The 15304-nt window shown below is 44.6% G+C and overlaps 1 long non-coding RNA gene across 5 annotated transcripts in view; it reads right to left on the reverse strand.

Annotated features, from left to right (window-relative positions):
- Positions 1-15304, reverse strand: part of LOC142418878 (uncharacterized) — a 39707-nt gene that overhangs the window by 9159 nt on the left and 15244 nt on the right. The window contains exons 1-2 of one of the 5 annotated variants that reach the window (XR_012778419.1): positions 9880-9932; positions 3118-3219 (exon numbers count right to left, since the gene is read on the reverse strand). The exons of 1 other annotated variant lie outside the window; for it this stretch is intronic. This is a non-coding gene — a long non-coding RNA (uncharacterized LOC142418878). Of the gene's footprint in view, positions 1-3117; positions 3220-8816; positions 8946-9879; positions 9945-15304 lie in introns of those variants that run through there. 3 more of the 5 variants (XR_012778418.1, XR_012778416.1, XR_012778417.1) reach the window with 3 other exon arrangements.

Genomic DNA, 15304 nt, shown 5'->3' on the forward strand with positions numbered 1-15304 from the left:
AAATTGTAGCGGAAAAGAAATGAAACAAAGCAGGACCAGCCTCCCTTTCCTCAGTGTCCTCACACACAGACATCACCCTAGCCAGCTCAGATTGTAAAATATATGTATATCTACCTACAGTCTTCTGTCATCACACAACGAAGGAAAAGATGGTACCAAACGGCAATTCATCCCACTGCTCTTAAGCACTCCTATTAGGACAGAATAAATCATCCTTTGGAAGTGCTCATATCTCTCCACTGAGCAGACAGTTCGCTGCCAAAGAGGTGGTTAACTGAGACTAGGGCCAGGGCTATTAGATGGACAAACCTCTCGGAGATTTATCCCACTCTGCCTGACACTATCAGGTTGTCCACTGGCACCACCGCCTGAAGCTTCACCCTCTTCAGGTAGACTATGCAGCTTTACATCTGCTAAATGTTTAGCGGATATTTAGTTACACAGAAAGAAAGAAGTGAACGGGCATCAATCTTCATGAAAAAGGTGGCGGGAGGTGACATCTGCCCTCCTACTGCGGGGGGCTGTGGTGGTATATCTGACTGTAGGGAAGGAGACAAAACTTGAATATTTCAACCCTCGCTGCCCTCGTGGAAAAATGACACTGCAGGAAAAGGAAGCTTAAGATGCATTCAAATGACAATTCAGTACGGAAAGTCATACACAGTGCTATAGCGATAGCAAAAGGAATAAAACCAATTATCTGTGGCTGGCTAGCGAACTCCCAAACCAACCCAGTCAGTCTTTATAAGAATTAGCCAAATGTAAGACTGCGATATGGTTCCAGCCTGAAGTGATCATCTAGAAATGACCTGTCCCATCCATTGAGGTTCAATTACTAAGCACACAGTAATTCCTACAAAGCAATGGCCACGTTTCATTATGGCACAGGATGGGTTAAGCACAAGCGCTGGACGATGACCGTGCAAATACCAAGTATTTGGTTGTTTTGTCATGAACTGTCCAGGACTGAAGCAAAACATCTTAAGATGCCAGTCAAAGGAGAGCTGATTTTTTTTAGTGCTCAAGTGGGTAGCGAACGCCTGCAGCCTGCTTCAAAAACATAGCTGCTGAGGGCAGCTGATTAGGGAGAGGACGTCAGAGCCTCGGGACACGGCTAACACAGACCCTTCCGCCTGCTCTCCTGAGCCTGCAGTAGGGAGAAGGAGTAACCCCGTACCTGAGCATCACAAGGTGCAGGCTGGCTTAGACGCCAAAAAGGGATCAAACGGGATAAATGAGGATCTGGCCTCAGATGCCCTGCAGGCTGAGGAAAAAGGGCCGGATTCAAACCAGAGATGGCATCCGGTACCTAAAGGAGGACATAAAGAGGTTCTGCTTTAATATGTGCTACTCCAGAGGTTAGAGACCTCCTCCAACCAGCAGGAGATCCAGGTTCAGTCCTGTCCTTGAGGTCAGTGTTTCCTGAGAAATGTTTCATCACCTGTGATTTCAGGGAGAGAACTGGTGTAGAGGCTCCTGAAATCTGGAGGAAAACGGAAGGGCACAGGGGCTGCCTTGGGTCCAGGTACATATATATTTTTCCCCCTCCTTCATGCAGGAACTGGGAAGAGATTTGCGTTTCTTGCTACTGCTTGAGCGGGCTGGGACACGGACGTCTGACCTTGCACAGCTCTTACAAAGGAGCTGTGCACAGAACATCTGAAGGACTAACTCATAAAGCAAACCGGAGCAATCAATACGGGGAAACGATGAAGACCTGAGCAAGGCAAATGGTGTTGACGGGACTAGGAGGGAGGGATTATTTCTTAGGTGATAAAAAGAAACGCTAATGCCAGAATCCCAGGCAGCTTCCAGTAGCAGAAACGGGACAGAGACAAGCAATATCACGGCAAACAAGTCATGAATGCATCAGCATCCGCTGCCGAGCCTTGTTCTCAGGTTTTATACCCTGCTCAGCCGGGTATTTGAAGTGAACAGTCTGCAGGGTTTTTAGTTCAACAAACTTCGCTGTGACTAAAAATCATCCCTGTGACTCTCTGCCCTCATGAGGAATGACAAGAGGAATATACCCTTCTTCTTTGCAGAACAAGGTTCAGTTTCTCTTAGGCAGCAAAATATCGAAGGCCAGAATTTTTATTAGCCTGCTCTCAACCTGCCTTAAAGTGGCTAATGGAAGTTCCCTAGAGCTTCACCTTGACCTTGGCTTGTCCTGCATATTCTTTAATTGTAGGTAATTATTTTCTAGCCTTTGGGTTACACTGAATCTTGTGAAGGAAACCTCTAAGAAAGGAGAGGACTGATTTCTAGCTTGATTAATGAAGATAACCAAACTGATTTGTAATAACATGGAACTTCCTCCTGCAAGTTATTTAGATTTTATTCTTCAATTATTTCCCTCTGTTGCTGTTGGGCATGTAAATTTGAACTAGTACATTCATCTGAGTCCTGTGATAAATTCTGGTGTCTTGACTTCAGTATGCTAATACTGTACCTTAGTATCTCCTTGCAGCTAAGTAATTTGTACTGTTCTGAAGGAGAGGTAATAATAAGAAATATCAGATATTTGGCCATGAAATTTTTAGGAGAAAGCCAGTAATTTCTCATTGTTTCAAATCTTCAGTCCTGTAGTTCAGAGAATGGAACAAAACACTGCTTTTAAAAATCTCTCCCATTTTCCCTTCTTATCTCTTGTTGATACTATTTCACTAGTGGGAAAAGGGGGAATGACTCACAACACTCTATTCGCAATTTTTAACAAACTTCCTCTTGAAATATCCATTTTAATATCTTTTTCATAATTTTTTTTAAAAGGAAAAGAGTAAAAAACTGAGCAGAGATAAGATGTTTGAAATGATTTTTTGAAAGAAAGCAATGCTAAGAGGTTTCTAGTATTTTCCCCTGAACCTTGTCACTTCTGTCCTGCAGACAGTCAGGCAGGAAATGCATTTGGTCTGCGGTATATGAAAAACTGCAAAGACTATATGCATTTTTTAAAATAACAAATAACAAGTCTGTGGGATCCTTTGGGCAAGGAGGGAATAGGAGAAAGAATACAACTTTCTTTGAAGGTGAGAAAACACATATCTAGTCCTCAAGTTCTGCTTGTGTATTACCTATCTGCGCATCCATCTGTTATGTATACTGGATTATCCTGACCTTTTCGGCATTCTGTGTGCTGATTATCTAGCAGCTCCATTCCTCCGATGATTACAGCCTCCCCAACTTGTGGAAAAGGGCTGGGATAGCCAGTCAGTCAAACTGCAGAATAATGAAAAGGTCAGACCAGTATAGCATACAACCGTATTTCAGAGGCTACATCAGGCATTAAATTTTGGTACCTCATTTTCATAAGAGAGACTGTAATGAGGTCAGAAATCAGCACAGTGGTTGCCAGGCTGAAGGAAGGACTGGCGTAGGAAACCAAAAATCCGAGATATGCTACAGTCCTGAAATCTTTCGGAGTTTTAATCACAAGGGCAGAGAATCTACTTCGTACCCCTGGTTTGTGTTGAAATGTGATTCCTATGTACTAACATGAGAGGCAAAACTGAGCAAATTCTACTAGGTGTGTTAGAAAATACAAATTTTCCTCTGTCGGGAAAAGGAAGAAAAACAGAGCTCAGGGCTGGCTTAACTAACTACAGCAAGCTTCAGGCTGACTTCTCCCAACAGGGTAGGTTTTTTGCCACAAATGACAAAAATGTTACTGTAATACAAGCACAAGTTGCTCCACAGTTGGGAAATAGGAAAACATGCCCCCATGCCCCTCTGCAAACGGTGTTCAGGGTAGGGGGATACGGCTGTTCCCGTCGGTTATGAGCTGTAGCGTGGGGTCTGCAGGACCCGACCCCAGGCACAACAAGGAAGCAGTATCACAAAACAGTTTATAACTGGAACACGCACATCTTCCGAGGCATACCAGGAAACATATATTAATGTGAGCACTGGTAACCAGCCATTGACTGTTCAGCTCCTTTAAGTCTGATGCATCACCTCTGTCTTCTGGCTGAAAAGATTCATGGAAGAACCTGGCAACAGCAAGCCCTTGGGCTGAAAAACACTGGTATCACTGGAACACGTGTTTATAATGTTGCTATATTCCACATTACACCCCTGCCTTTCTCATCCTCTGTGCCTCGTTACAGCTACCTTGTCCCCACCGTGCCTCCCTCTTCTCCGTCCTCTTGCCCTTCATGTGCAAAGCACCACACTTCTGCGTCCTGTTTCCCTCCTCCTTATCCATCCAGCAACGGCATAGGCAGAGCTGGGAAGCCATCCCGTTTGTTCTTTCCTCCCTTCAGCACTTCTGTCCCAGAGCAGAAGTGCTGTGCACGTCTGAGGGAACACTCCTCATCTGCTTCAGCGCAAATTCAGCCAGGATAGCAGAAAAACAGCACTTGAAAAAAATCACCAGCCATGGGGAGGGAATAAGCAGCTTGGGAAGCTGGCGTGTTAAACACCGAACCTGGCTCCACACCGCGCCTCCATCCGCAGACATCACAGCCCCAGAGAAGGAACTGTCTGTGACGTTGTGCGCTACAAGGGCTCTGAACTTGCTTTAATCCTAGGTGCTGATCCTAAACATCATGTAATAACGCACACTAACAAAATGCACCGGGCCTTTCCCATGTCAAAGAAAAATAAATTAAAAGAAAAGAAAGAGAAGTGAAAAGTATAAAGGGGATTTCATGGGATTTGAGTGCCAAACTCCAACAGGCTCTTCTGAAAATCCCAGCTTAAACTTGTATTCTTGCATTTTTTTCTCCTGATGTCAGTAATAATGACTGCTGAATTAGTCAAAAATCTCACATATTGCTCCAGGTTTTGTTTGTTCATTTATTTTCTGCATTTTCTGCTCAAAAAGTTAATAAAGAGAAAATTCCCCTGCAAAAGAAAGGAGAAAAGATGAAATCAGAAAGAAAAGACTGAATTTTCATCCCATTTAAATCCACAGCTGATAATTGAAGAGGAAAGCTGTTTTAAATGAAGGCTCTATTTGAAGGATTTTGTTTCCGTGTTCCCAATTATGTACTGTATATTCCAGAAACAGGTTCAAGTGCAGGGCTCTGGCAAAGTCCATGCTTAAAATTCAGCACAGGCTTAGAGTCCATTGACTCCAATGTGTCTTTTCTATTTGCTAAAATTTAAGCCTAAGCCATGCTCAGCCGAGTTGAAATTAAGTGTGTAGCTAAGCATCTGCTTAAGTGCTTTGCCTGGTCAGTGCGTTTATTGCTCAACCCCGCACAGGAGAAGGCTGGGGGAAGACAGTAAACGTGCCGAGAGACCAGACTTTGCCCCACAAAAAGTTCTAGACACCTCCTTAAATTTTGAAGTCAAGTTATCACTAGGTCCATCCAAGAAAGGACTATGAGCTGTACTCTGAGTTTCATCTGAATGAGACATCCAGGAACTGAAAACTCCCTGCTTTGTCTGGAGAACCTGATTCATCATGAGGTGTCCATCTCACCCTTTGCCCATCATTGCAGCATCTGGGCTGTTGGCACATTTATTTTTCACTTCTGGATTGCGAGCAGGAGGAAAACAAAATGTGCCATGAAACCACGCAAGAGGCTTTGAGTTTGGTATGTCAGGCTTTGATGCAAAGGAAGAGTTTCCAGAAAACCAGCAAGGAATTTCCCTGTGGGATTTTTTTAGTCCACTATGAAGGACTCAGGACCTTGGGAGGAAGTACATAGCCCACCAGTTAAACCACAAAACCGGCCATCATCTCAGCCCTAACCTTGCCCTTCCTGACTTATTCTCTGTGACCTTGAGCAAATCGCCTCCAGTCAGACCTTTCAAGCTCAGGGGCCTCCGTTTGGCCCCCAGCTCCCTATTAACCAAGGAGCTGACTCTCCAAGTGCCAGCACAGCATCGGCGATGTCCAGGTGGGCTGCGAGAGTGCTACCGACACGCATTTACCTGAAGCTTTCGAGGCAGATGCAGGCCCTTCATACTGTGCGATACCGCGAATGCTCAAAAATGCAGACACTGGTCCGAATAATATAAAAACCGAGTGTGTTATTAGTGCTGTCAATTTAGCCAAGAATGTTATGGCATGTGTGTCACTAAGAGAGACAGAAGCTATTATTGAAATGAGATTAGAATCATTTTGAAACATCAACAGTGGCATTATAGTTGGTAACATTTCCATCTAAAATAGATGACATTGATGCTATACAATCAACAATGCCACTGGGAATACGATATAGAACAGAAGACTAGATTGTTTTACTCTGTATTGATTTTCCCTTAGTAGTTTTTGATTAACTGTCAAATCAATTAGCTTTCCCCACCCAAACATCGTATCACATTGCTATATTTTTGGTGTCCCCTCACAAACTCCCTGTTCAATAGCAAACAAACAAGAGAAGCCTGGACTCAAGTGCTCAAAAGCGCTCCGAAATAGAGGTTTTACAGGCAGAGATAAGTCCCCACAGATAGCCTGCTTCTCCTCATAATGCTGGAGTCCAGCCATGTTTTTATTGAATCAGGTTCTGAAGCTGTCTAAGGCACTACGAGATCTGATTATAGCCTTGCCATAATGTCCTTTTAAAATAAAATGCATGGCATTTTCACAGTGACATATTTCGGCTCAGAAGAGACAGTGTGTCTAGAAGTTTTTGACCGGCTTGGCCTTCCCATATTGCAAAGGAAACACATCTATCTATCTATCTATCTATCTATCTATCTATCTATCTATCTCTCCATCCATCATAATTTCACAGTCCCTACACAGCCAAACACCTTGCTACTTTTATTATCTTTATCCCACAACAGCCCTACAGAAGCGGTAGGAAAATGCTATTATTACAGATGGGGCGTTAAGGGGAATCAATGAGAGACCAGGGAACTTGCCCAAAGTCAGAGGCAATCCCAAAACCCGGCTCATTTACTGTGGCTTCCCAATTACAAGGCCTGCCTTTTTTCCTAACCATTCCGGTCCAGGTGAAGGGACACAAGCAGCATGGAAAAGAGGGTTTCAATCTGCAAAAGAGAAGTTGAGAACTTGTTCAGCTCACCTATGGAGTAGTGACTGGTAGCACAGAACCAGAGAGCTCAGATCCAGACTGAATCTAGATCTGAACTTTTCAGAAGTTCAGAAACTTGCTGGACCTTGTCTTTTGTTGCACTCTCTATTCTTTAACCGCCATCTCTCTTCTACACCTTCTCTTTGTTTTTCTAATTCAGATTGTGTTCATTGTAGGCATTAAAAATCTCCCGGGGATGCTGTACTATCTACTATATCTACCAGGACTGATAAATTGGACAATATATATTACTATTTGCATTGCACCAATGCTTATAGGGCCCAGCTGGGACCAGGCGCCTTTTATGTTAGTTTGTACAGACGCGCGACAGAAGCCAGCTCCAGCTGTGAAGTTCTGGCAGCCTGAATGGGGACGGCAAGGCAAGGCAGGGAAAACTCAAAGTCACACAGCGGGTGAGTGTCTGGGACAGATCCTGGGTGTCTCAGTTCCCAGTCCTGTGCCCTATCCATCCGACCCCGCTCTTTCTCGAGAGGCCGTCGTGACGGATGCCTTGGGACAACACACAATAAACAAACACCTCTAATAAAGCCTTCCACTGTTCCACTAAAACCAGGATCGGCCGAACAACTTTACAGGACTTCATTTCCCTCCTGCCCGCTCCCCAGCACTTCCCAGTCCCCTAATGAGGGAAAAGGATCTTTATCTAAGTCAAAGCCGCCCCAGTGTTAGGTGGAGGGAGCCATAGTGAAACCAGCTGCTGCTACCACGCCGGCAGCCAAGACTCTCATTTGTTTTGGCTAGCGCTGAAGAATCAGCTTAGGCATCTTTGAGAACAAAATGGTGCATGGAACCAGTCCAAGCTGCAAAAGATAAGAAGCAATAAGAGTCGCAACAGATTATTTGTCTGGTAAAACAGAAGGAGAATTCTATCGAAAAACCGAGAGGATCCTGGTCCAGTCCTGCGAACATAAGTTCTGTTTGTGTAGCGCCAGATGATAGCCTCTCGGGCTGCACAACAGGTGCTAAGCTGCAGCTATTTCTGGCGAATAACAAATTGCTGCTGCCGAAAAGGAATGACAGAGGAAAGCGATTTCTGCACAACTGTTGTAAAGAGGAAGGCTCTTCAGCAACATAGCAACGCTCACAGCCGCCACGGCGAAGTCGGAGGGGAGGGAGGGGAGTGTTCGGCTAGAATAAACAGAAATAACAACAACTCAAAATAACCAGTTTGCTCTCCTGTGATGCTGGAAAGGGAGATTTGGTTGAAGGTTAGCCACAGCCTTCCCTAACTGATTTTCAGCAAGGCAATTCACCTCTCCGAAACTGGACCGCGGATAAATCTTACCGCCTCCTCATGCATTTCAGATATATTGGGCCCTTTTTCTCCATGCCCTGTACATAGAAGGGGAGGAGAGAGGGGACTATAAGTGAGCGGGTGTGTACCCAAAAGGGATCTAGCCAAACCGATCCAAAAGAAAAGAAAAAAAAAAGTATTGGGAATTGAGTAACCAAATATAAGCTTAATAAGCCATGAGCAAAGACTGGCATAAATTCTAGGATTAGGTTCTCACCTTACGTATCCCAGTCTTGCCAAAATAGCCTTAAAGGACCTAAAGTAATTTTTATTACATGAGGGTCTATCGCCCTTCCTTAGTCAATTGTAAACTTAACAGTACTTAAAACTACTGGATTCCTTTTTAAGAAAATCTTTTTAAAAAATTGAGATTTAACACCACTTTCATTACAGGTCAGATAATAATCTTCTGCAGTTCCCTTTCAGATCTAGATTCATTCAAACCCAACCCTGAACCGGGAAATGAAACCCAGCGGGGAGGTTCTGAACATGCACCGCACAACACCCACCTTCAGCCTAAACAACTGAACTTTCACATATCTTGTGCTAAAAAAGGAGCATATGATAGCAGTATCTGAAGGGATGTCACAACGAAACTCAGCGTGCACAGGCACGGTCCTCACAGCTGAAGGTTTCTGAAAGGAAAGAGGTACCAAGCACAGTACAAGTGAAGCCAGGTCCAAACCTCTGCAATGCAATCACACAGACAACTGGACTCATTTCACCCCCAAACTGGGTTTACAGTAAACATTTCATTCCTGTGTGATTTCACATGTGCTTATTCCTGCATTGGTCCAGAGAAAGGGTTTGTGTGCCTGAAAAGTTGTTCTTTTTTATTTTGTTTTCTTCTTCAGCTCCACGAGACAATGCAATAAAAGAGACTGCTCCTCCCTATGAACCCTGACTCCCTTAGTAGTGTACAGCGTTTTTTTAAAATTCAGGATGTTGAAGTCTTTATGATAAACACATATCTGCAGCCAAAGGGATTTTTAATCTCACTTGATTTACAAGCATTTCATTGCATTTGAGTATAACGTATTTCAATAGCATGGTGGAAATTGCAGCAGGGGCTAATTAGAGCAACTAAGTTAGTTAGATTTCTGTGCATTTGGAAAGCAGGCTGCATCCTTTTAATAGGATAATCAAAATGGATCACCCCGACTTACAGAGTTTCTCTGTAGAAACCAGGAGTACTTCTGCATGTGGTCTAAGATTATTTATTCCTGGGAGCGTGCAGCCCACCCTTAGGGTTAGATCCTGCAAGGTGCTGCGCACCTTCACTTCCCGCTGAAGTAGCGGGAGGTCTGGGGAGCTGGAAACCTGGTAGAACGGAGCCCTGAGGATGAAACCCTCTGCTTTCACTGCCATGTTACTAGTAGATGCTCAACTTGCCAGCAAGACCCACTGTTTGGGATTCTTAAGACTCGCAGTCATGGTCTTAAACTAAATTACAAACCGTTTGGCCTCAACCAAATTTTACTTGCTTCAATACCATCAGGCTGGTTTGAATTTTTCTCAACTTGCAGTCATAGCCTACAACTAATTTGAAACACATTGAGAAGGTCAACAAACCTGTCCCGGGCTCTCCCTCTTGTCGTTTCCCAAGGTAGGTTCTTTACTCTTAGACCTAGTCATCCTCGGTTCCTACTACAAAGGAAAGAAACTGCCATATTTACGGTACAACTCATCTGACCTGTTTTAGGATAAGATGGGATAAGATGAATCACATCCTACAAGTAGCATTTATTTCCTCTGCGGAGCACCAGTGAGTCTACACAATTAGCTCCGATGCAGACATGCCCAGCAGAGTTTACTAGTTCAAGTTCTGCCCTGGTCTCTAATACTGGGTTACCTCCAAGTGACAGAAGCCTCATCAACAGGGACGTCAGCTTTACGCTTTATCCCAGGCTCAGCCGGGAAACCCACCACGTGGGAGTGCACGGGTGTCGCAGCCACAGGCTACAAGACCCGCCACATCCGCTCCCTCCTGCAAACGTCTGCACAGCAAGAACGGAGGAGCAAACACAGAGAAAATTAGATGTCAGTACAGGCTGGTTATAAGTCGCAACCAACACCATTCTCTGTCAATGAGGGGTGATGAATGTGTCATACCCCACGTCAGAAGGACACTTCGAGCCGGTTAGGTCGGCTGGGGTTTTCATGTGTGTGCACCCCTGCTCAAGGGATTGACCAAACGCCATTCCTCCTGCCCTCTGCCACTGTCCACGCGGTTGCGCTGACCTTCGTAAGCCTCGGTGGACCTGATTCTGTTCTCATTTGTATTAAGTAAGTTACCTGATTTCCAACAGTTACTCGGTTTAGGACAAAGAAGGAAAGGGAAAATTATACCTGCTTTCTGCAGAAGTGCTTTTCCAGGGGTTCCCTACCTTATCATCGTAACTAGGAAATGTTCCACCTGGGCTAAAGCAAAACCTGGGGAGCATCTTTGATCCCCTTTGAAATTTCCACAGAAGGCTTTCATTTAATCTTCCAGGCTTCTTTGCCTTTCTCATGTAATAATAGCTGATATCATTTAGTGCAAAGCACAACAGCAGCCATTAAAAATGGTTATTAGTCTGGAACCGCTTTCTTAATAGGAAACACACATGCCACAGTCTGGGAGTTCAATGTTTTTTAACAGACTTCAAGGTAAATGCCACCGTGACCCTTATTTTTAAGGAGGGAGGGAGAGAGAGGGCTACGTTTCTTGGGCTGAGATTTTGCCCTTAGGCAGAGCCTTGGGCAAGAGGTGGAGCAGCCCCACCTCCCCTCCGCTCCTCCCCTCAGGGACCCTGCCTCTGAAACACTGCGCTGAGGATCCGCTCCTCTGCAGCGACTCATTTCTGCTGGAGGGAAGGAAGATGCATTAGCACTTCAGCATCCTTCCTCCCCAGCATCCAGCTGGTGCAGAGGAGCGGAGCCATGGCTCGGCATACCGACAGCCTTCTCCTCCCTCTGCTCACCCCCTCCCTGCTTTCTCCTTCCCACAGGCAGAAGGAGGCCTTTGCAGAAGTGGGGTGCCCTTCAAGGGAACCCTGAGAAACCTCAGCTAGGCAAGGAATTTGCACGTTCTTGAACAGTGGCATTAAGACCGATCGCAGTCTTGCCTTAATGCTCTCTGTGGCTGGCCAAATGCCCCTTCTAGAGCAAGAGAAACTAAAAATTCCTGCCTTGCGGAAGAGTAAAATAGCATACACCAGCCTTCAGCAGGCTGAAAGGTTTCAGTGTGATGTGGGACTACACATCTAACGTTTAAAACTAACAGCAGTATTTAAGATCTTTAAGAGTTTTCTTTCTTTACCTTCCCTTCTCCTCCCACACCTGAACCTGGTGTTTAAAAACAGAACCTGGCACCCCTTAAATGCAAATAGTAACAGCACCATACCCACTGCAGAATAAGGACACAGGGGAGCTGGGCGCTGCCTGACCTGATGGAGAGACTCTGAATCCACAGCATGTCCACAGTTTCCAGATCTTTACCTTACCTAATAAAAGATATCCCCCTTCCTTACAAGCCTGTTTCACTAACGGGGTATTTCATTTGCACTGGCAGAGGACGTCTAATGCCTATCTGATGTTTGCATTGGGGTTTGTTGTTGTTTTTGCTCCTTTCATCACCTTATAAAGGCCACGTGATGATTGCGTGATGTTGGGACTTTTGACAGATGTAACATATGTGCAACAATATTTATAATTTATTTAGCATGCTGGGTATAGCGGCTGGCAAGACCCTGCCATGCCTGACTTAAAGGCTGCTGGCATTTCCATTAGATAAAATCCCATCATGCAGGGGGTTAAGAATTCAGGCATTTCAAATCGCATCAGGCTGAATCATGATTCAAATCAGAAAAGCCAGTTTTTGGTTCACTAAGGGCTGACGAAGTGGGGATAGGGGGAGGGTCGGGAGGAGCAGGAATTGATGGCAGGTCACGAATATGTTCCTCTTTTTGAACGGATGACCAGGCCAACACAGTGTAGCTTATGTTTTTAAATAGTTGAGGAAGAGGGATGTTCTGCACAATTCAGATGTAGCTCTCAGATATACAGTATTTCATGGTGGGATTTTCAAAGGCACTCGTATCTCGGTCTAGCTGTCTTGCTGCTACAGACAATTTCGGTGGAAGCAGACATAAGCCAGTAGTCATCCGCTTTGAAAATCCCACTGCAAAGTGTCTGACAGTTGCATTTTAAGGACCACATGCCTGCCGGGCACAGAAAGCCTCCTGCTAAGTACTGAGGTCCTGCAGCTCTCAAGAACAGAGAGACGTGTCTGTGCTGACCTATGCTGACGGCAAGATGCAGCAAGACCGCAACAGCCGGAGCCCCAGGTCGAGCTCAGGAGCTCAGCGTCCAAATCCTCTGTGCTGTCTCAGTGTCTGTCAGGTGCGACAAACAAATGTACGAATGCTTCAGACCTGTATTCAGTGCTGGAAAGGTTAGCTCAGTGCAAACAACCGTCCTTGTGCCATCCTTATAAGCAAGATATAGCTTATGGGTTTAGCGATCATTTCAATTTTCTCTTTTTTTTTTTTTGTTCTCAAGGAAAAAGAAATTTAAAAAAAAAAACCAAAAGCACCCGAGGACTGCCAGTTTACCCTGAACCTGGCTTGCCTGAAGAGCAATAAGAAGAGTCCTTTAACTTCTGCCCAGTTGCAGCTCGCGCTGTTCTCATGGAGCAGCAACATACCACACATTTCATAATTAGGGCGAGAGTGAGAGATAAGGCCATCAGTCTGTGCACATGAAAGGAATGTGCTGGGTGTGGGGAGATGGTGCTGAAAGGAAGAAGAGTTTTATACGGGCTGGAAAAGGCTTGGGGTGAGCAGGGTTGTGGAAGGGGAGCTGTGCGTGTCAGTGGGAGAGTGCACGCGTGCTAGGAAAATGTGCAGTTTCTCTCCGAGTCTTGCCTTACAAGGATTAAAAAGAGGCTGGTAAAAATACTTAAGTTGAGATTCCTCCTCATTACGTATAAGCACACACATTTGTGAGGGAGGTTTGGCATTCAGGTAAAAGGAACAAGTGCTTTGCAGCGCTTCTCACCCCAGGAGGGACACAGCTAGGGAGAACCTCTGACGGTTGTTGTCGCTGAGGTCCTGCAAACCCGCTGCTTCAGGGAGAAGGGAAAGGGATGTCTTTTCCCTGTGACCATTTTGCAAAAATCCACCTCAGGGTAATATTTACAAAGGCCCAGTCTGCATTTTGGAGGGCTTTTGTGTGTGTTTGTTTTGAACAGCCTTGGTTTTGGCATCAGAGTCTAGGAAACCGCACATTTTTACAAGCTTCCAAAGCGAAAAGAGACCTTAGTGCTGAGCACAAAAGCACGCCACTGTGGCAGAGGTAGAAGACATCACTATTTGCCGAATAAAACCAGAGAAAAGTCAGGAAATATGAAATTGCAGCAAAATACAGAACCTGCAAATTCTGATATTTATTCTGGTCTCTGCTACCAACGAATTACGTGACCTTTGGCAAGTCACTTGATTTCTTTGTGCTGTTCTTGCCCCTCAGACCTTGGGTTTGTTTCCTCCGATTAAAACTCTGGGCTCTTAGCCCACAGCACTGGGCCTGCTGCACTTCTGACCTTTCTGGGGACTTACAGCTGCTTCTGAAAACACCAATAAATGCCCGTACTCAATATTTCACTTGCAGCCCATAACGCTCACTGACCAAATAGGAGACTGAGATACATCAGAATGCTGCAGCCTGTTATTAATCACGTTAAAATTCCTAGGTGTTGGTAAATACGTATTAACTATCAGCCTACAAACCTCCCCATGTGATTTTTTTTTGGTCTTGCTTTTAATATTAAAATTCAGGTCTTATAGAAATGATATTTTTTGCTGTGCTGCTTTGTGAGAAGGCTGGCCCAGAGCGTCAGGTGCGGGAGCGGCGAGTGGCTCCTTTGTCTCGGATAAAAGAAACTATCCTGATTTACACCACTGCAGCATCCAAGCCTTTGTTCGCAAGGACCTCACACAGATTTCTGTCAGTGATAAACTGGTAAGAAACGTCCTAAAAGTAGTCCGCTGTTCTGTTATTTTTAATACATATTTAAATGCTGTGTTTCTACCTGACAGCCGTTCTTCTGGGTGCTTTCTCCTCTGGGCAATGCAGTAGTGGAAGCAATACTTAAGCAGCAGGCTGACTACAAAGACGCTTGTACCAAAGCCTCGCATTTTACTAACAAAAGCAGCACATGAACCCCCCATATAAATGGTGTGGAGCATTTTCCTAAAATCAATCAGGCTCTATTATTCAGTTTAAGCCCAATCTCATTGTCTACTTCTTCCTCCGGAGGCCGATTTCTGCCAGGTAGAAAATTAAGTTTCCTTTACTTTTCTTCCCTACACAATTTTTCAGTGTTTCGGCACTGTTGTTCGGTGTGGGAAACCGACTTCCTGTCTCAATAAACAAGTGCACACAAGGCTTTTCTGGACACATAATGGGGTCTTTTTTTTTTTTTTTTTTTATTTTATACAAAAATCATTCCACACTTAACACATCAATGAAGCCACTTAAGCTCTACTGCATCTGAATTAAAGGGGGAATTGTGTGATCAAAGAGTGTGAAGGAACCACACATGGAGTTCTTCAGACACTTTACTTTTGTTACATTTGATACATAACAAACCCAATAAATATGCTTATCCCAGTAGCCCATTTCATTATCTCATATCCTTATGTTTAAGAGCATTTCCTTTAAGAGCTTTTCTTTTTCCTTTGTTTTACAGCATCATAGTTTTGAGGCAGTTTATTTTAAATTAAGATGCTAAAAAGACAGAGAAAAGCATATTTTGTTTCTGGGTATGCCCAAACAAGACCAAAAATCCCTCTACTCTCTGAGTTTTTCACTGTGCTTCAACTGCGCAGAATATCTCTCTCGCATGGCAGGATACAGATATGTGTGCAGTAACCTCAGGAAGGGGTTATTAGGGACGAGACTTGCACATGGCACAGGGAAGGAGAAGAATGTTTCCTAAAATTCTTTGCAATAACTC

Source organism: Mycteria americana, chromosome 19 (genome assembly GCF_035582795.1).
Source record: "Mycteria americana isolate JAX WOST 10 ecotype Jacksonville Zoo and Gardens chromosome 19, USCA_MyAme_1.0, whole genome shotgun sequence".
NCBI lineage: Eukaryota > Metazoa > Chordata > Aves > Ciconiiformes > Ciconiidae > Mycteria > Mycteria americana.